The sequence below is a fragment of the Sinocyclocheilus anshuiensis genome, unplaced genomic scaffold (genome assembly GCF_001515605.1).
Source record: "Sinocyclocheilus anshuiensis isolate Anshui unplaced genomic scaffold, SAMN03320099.WGS_v1.1 scaffold2096, whole genome shotgun sequence".
Lineage (NCBI taxonomy): Eukaryota > Metazoa > Chordata > Actinopteri > Cypriniformes > Cyprinidae > Sinocyclocheilus > Sinocyclocheilus anshuiensis.
Window position 1 is genome coordinate 83,168 of NW_015546146.1, and position 5,492 is coordinate 88,659.

General features: G+C 36.5%; 1 protein-coding gene across 1 annotated transcript in view; it reads right to left on the reverse strand.

Moving 5' to 3' along the window:
• The window catches only part of LOC107701229 (leucine-rich repeat transmembrane protein FLRT2-like), a 40,623-nt gene that overhangs the window by 7,844 nt on the left and 27,287 nt on the right, over window positions 1-5,492 (reverse strand). The gene's annotated exons all lie outside the window — the stretch shown is intronic.

Consider the following 5,492-nt stretch of genomic DNA (forward strand, 5'->3'; position numbering starts at 1 on the left):
TAACTATTTTAGGAGGTGTCTGTTTTTTTTTTTTTTTTGTTAAAAAGCCTTATGGCTACTATGGCCATAAGGTCCACCCCTAAACCTAACTGTATGGAAGCTTTTTTTTGTTTTTGTTCTTCATTCATTCATTAATGAATGTATGCATTCATTCTTCCAGTTGCAAATGTATTTATCACAGCTGCTAGTTATAAACGTGTTTATATCTCTCTTCTTATATATATTTCCATTTTAATATATTTTAAATGTAATTGCCGTTGTGAAGCCTCACAATAAATAAGACTCAATATGCCAAATCATCTTTAAAATACCATAAAAGTGGAAAGATAAGATTTAAGTCAAAATTTAAGTCGTTTCTCACTGAAAATTTTAACATGGAGCGTTCATGAAAGAAGCAGCGATGTCCAATACACGAATGAATTGAGTTGGAGCTTTTGAATGAATTCAAAAGTTCTTTAACCCACACTCACACCTAATTAATTTTACCCTGCTATGCACCTATCATGAATTTGACGTTTATTTGCAGTATCCGATTCACACAGTAATAATCATTTTTTCCAGATGTTCTCCATTGTCTCGAGGTGGCTGAGGCAAACTTAAGGGAATCTCGCTTTCTCTTTCTGCCGTGTTTGAAAACCAAAGACAGCTGTCTTGCTACCCAGTTAGTCATTGACTTGACAGGCAGCGTGTTTGTATGAAAGCACCTTCTAAGGTAGCTGCCTTCAGACAGTCTTCCAATAATGCCATGTCTAATAATGTACAACAAATTCAAGTCAGCTTTAGAGATTTCCAAGCAAATATTCAGAGACTGCAATGCTTATTTCTCAGTCATGAGTTGAAATAAAAGAAAACGCATTCATTAACTGATTTACTCCTTTCAACCGTTCCTTCAGGCGCCAGTTTTACCACAATTCTTAGCAAGCAATAACCAATCAATATTAACAGAAATGTGTATGTATACTGTATACTTGTGTGCCTTGTTGCCTTCCTACTTCCATATAGGCCTACTGTCAGCGAAGGCAGCGTATTTCAGACACAGCTTCCCTCTCCCTCTCTCCAAAGCTCAAGGCAGCGTAACGTTCATTAACTATTCACTCACTGGAATGAAAGACGCACAGAATGTGCCGATACTGCACTCTGTCAGACTATACATTTTAATTAGGGCCAGATTACTGTAAACGCGACATGATATTTAAATAGAAGCCGACAGTGAAGGGACAGCTTGATGTCGGCCTATATCCAGTGGGAGGCAAAACTCCACACACTTATTAGGACCCGGGTGATTTGGCAATCAATTTACAATCGTTAGATTAAATGACAAGGAAGGGCAGATAATTATAATCGTTGAACATTGAGAAATGAGAGTGTCTCCCTCCTTATTGAAAATAAATTGATCCTAGTATCGGAGTTCCATCGTGTCATGTTGTGAAGAGCCCTTTTAGTGACTTTCCAGATGTCTTTTTTTGTTTATTTTTATCTTCTAAATGTCAGTGATTGACTGCTTTGTTCTTCTCAGTCCACATAATTTCATTTCAACATAAATCTGTCTGCCATACAGACAATGAATTATATACTGAACCCAAAAAATACGCAGAAGTAAAATGATAGGCTGCCATATTTTACATGCAATCGCTGACCTGGTGTGTCTCAATTGGCTGCCTGGTTTCATAATAAGTAATCTGCCCGGGCAATCAGCCTCTAAAAATTCACATAATGCACCATAAAAAAAACAAAAACAGCGAAAAGTATTTACAGTATGTACATACAAATTTTTTTTTACTGTAAATTCAAAAATGGTTAAACATTCTTCACAATATATATTTTTTTGTTTTCCTGAAACACATAAATACTATACATTTTTAATAACCATTCTAGTTATTTGACAATAGAGACATCCACACCACATCTGCAATGACAGCAACATAGAAGAAAGATATTGTTGTAATCACACTCAGAACATTTATTTTTTTCAAATGTTGATAAAAAACATTGACAGTCAATCAAAATGCAAGCATTTAAAGTAACAGGTGACATAATTATAATACAAAGTTATTGTCTGTGGGTGTGGGTAATAATATAGTTATTGTTAAGTCAATGGAAATGGAGGTCAAGCGACCACATAATCATTTTCCATATAATTGAATCAGATATTTAGTTCATAGTATCCTTGCTAATACCAGAATTTGTGTTCACAATATGCTGCTCTCTTGTTCTGTATGTTGTTAATTAGTATGAGACACAGCGCTACATTACCAGAATGGATAGCAATACTCACACAGCAGAAGGTTTTCTGAAGTATTGGGTCATGCCTTTCAGTTTCATAATACTACAGTGGCAGAGGCACAATTTACAGCTCCTTTTATGCAAGTGTAGGAATTTATTTTATTTTTGTATTGCTTTTAATGAACCAAATGGCCCTTCAGCAGCCAGCCACTCAAATAAACAAATGCAGATCTATTGCGCATAGGACTTTTACTAGTCTGAAGTGTTCAAAGGGCTGCCACGAAAACTTGTGTGCAATTTATATTCCCCGGCACACTGTGAAAATTGCACAGATCTTTTTTTTTTTCTTAAGACCACCTATATCACACTTTTAGACTTTTTCTACCTCTACTGCAGCATGTCAGTATCCAGGACTTTTAAATGCTAAATATTTAATGAGACCACACTAAGGCTTTGTGGCTGAAAGCACCTAGGGGTTTGTTTAATCATGATAATAAAAATTAATCAAATGAATTAAATGCTCACAATGTAATTTCAAGTTGAAATTGAATGGCCATATTGTGTCGTCTTTTTTGTGCATGTCTCAGAAATCCAAAATTGTTGAGAGTAAAATTTACCTTACATGTTTTTTTTTTTTTTTTTTTTTTTTTTTTACAAATCTTTTATGGGAGGGGAGGGGATAACTGTTTTATTGTCATGTGTAGGATACTTAAACACTCTTTTGGAGCCGCACATACATTTTATTAAATAATATTAAGACTTGTTTCGGTCATGAATGACTGTTTTTGTTATGAATCGTGTGAGTAAATGATTCAAAGACTCACATTCCCAGAATTATGGGCCAAAAATAGCATCATATGTCAAATTTTAAAGAATCTTTTTGATTCAAAATTGATAAAAAAACAAAAAAAATGACTCACTGAGGTGAATCGAAATTCCCACTAACCACAAGCATTAATTTTACATACAATGGCATTATTTACATAAAAGTTGTAGTATCAAAGAATGACTAATTTTAAGAGTTATGCAAGGTATAATTGAAATAACTAAAATTGCACAATAGTTACTGTATAAATGGGGTTTTCATGTAGTTTTAGCACTTCCACGGTTTAAACCCTGGCCATGCTTATTCCATTTGAATACAGATAATTTATATATTTAAATTGATATTACATTGCATTGAATTGTATGTAAAAACAAAAACACGAAAAGTAAGCTCATATATTTAAAGAAAATATATATTAATATTACTTTTAAATAATTATTGTGTGAAAATTATTTCGATTTGTAGACTCATTAAGACTGTTCCTCAACTGTAACATGATTGTCACAATGGCCAGCAGTTATGCTATTATTATTTAATCTGTATACAGTAGCTGAGAGCAAACAACACTGTGTGGTTGATAGCATCTCTGTTTCTAAACGTATCATTCTACAGTCTAAAATAAATATTTTTTGATTCACATATCGTGATTTTGATATCACATCTGAAAAAAAAAATGTTCCACTGCAGATAGATTTGACTGGAAATACGTTTCAGGTCACATTTATTCTGCTGGTTGAGCACTCAGTGGGTGTCTGGGAGGCAAAGCTTAAAATATGGATCAAAGCCCTTGCTCACTCACCCCTCTGGACCCGATCCACAATCGGAGCACTACACAGAGAGATAAATGCCCACTCGTACTCCAGACCAGCATGCATTGCACTTTTACAGTATATGTGGTTTGGTAGATTTGCATGTTTATGCGTTGTAATCGATTTCTGGTGCCTCTCTGGCCTGTCAAATGACTAATATTGGTCTAGTCTGAATCAACACAATGTCAAAAATCTAAATGACTTTTGTGAAATGACACGCATGATGGTTTTAGCATTCGCCCTGTGCTTGAACAAATTTTTGAGATTTGTGAGCAGTTTTGTATATAAGGACTTCCGATCGTTTTTAATTGAAGCCCGATCTTTCTCAGCTCCTCATTTCCTTTGCACTTACAAACACCTTCACAAGACGGTCAGAGAGCAAGCGTTCATTGGGCCCGAGCATCTTTCACAAGAGGACAGTCAAAGAATGCAATGTTTCAGTCGGCGGAGCGAGACAGCTTCGGCAAGCTGTAAAAACAGGGTCTCGCAACAAGCGGGTCCTTGTTTTTTCCTGCCGACTTGGCGGAGAAAGACAGTGAGACAGAGGTCAGAGAGGCAGCCGGAGGATGGGTCTTATCCAGTGCCCTAATCCTGCCGGGAGCTCTGCCGTTTGAAGTCACATCTGCTGCAAATTTCCCTCTGCCGAGCTCAGGCAGGAGGGAGTCTTAAGTCTGAGGGGGGTGGGTTTCCCTGCTGGTGCTGAGACGCCTCAACCCTCATCTTGGGTCACCTGCACTGGACCTGTATTCACACGGCTCAGTGTTTTATTGTTCTCAGAGGAAGTGCTGAGCTACAATCAGATGGCTGACACTACTGCATTGTGGGAATGATTACACTGTGTGGTAAGATTTTGCGTTACAGTGTTCAAGTTACATGTAAATATAATTGATTAGTTTAGTAATGATACTAACAAGTGTATTTGTTTTTTTGGTTGTTTTTTTAAAGAACTGTTCTAAAGAACAGATTTAAACTATTTTGTTGTCTTTGTTATATGAATGTTGCATACTATTTCCTTAATTTATTTTTTTTCTACTTTCCAAAAGCATTTGATTCTAAAGGGGTCATACGACGTTGCTAAAAAAATAACATTATTTTGTGTATTTGGTGCAATGAAATGTGTTTATGTGGTTTAAGATAAAAAAAAAAACATTATTTTCCACATACTGTACATTATTGTTTATCCTCTATGCCCCGCCTTTCTGAAACGCGTCGATGTTTACAAAGCTCATCGTTCTGAAAAGCGAGGTGTGCTCTGACTGGCCAGCTATCCAGTGCGTTGTGATTGGCCGAATACTTCAAGTGTGTCATGGAAATGTCACGCCCCTTACCATATGATGCCGTGTCGCGGCGCGACGAGACAAAACCAAAAAAACCCATTATAAACGAGGCATTTGTTGCATCCAGTGGGGTCATAAGTACTGATTATAATGACTCATACTGTCTTTTTACGCGTTGCGTTGCGTATCGTGCCGTGTAAAAATAAAACCATGTCTGCATTTGTGATCAGAGAAACGACAAACAACAAGCACTACTCTACACTGCTCAAAACTCGTGTTTGAATGATCAGTGGCAAATCCTTTAAATGTGAGTCAGAACAGCTGGCATTGTAGTCTACTCTCCCAGGAAACAGTCCT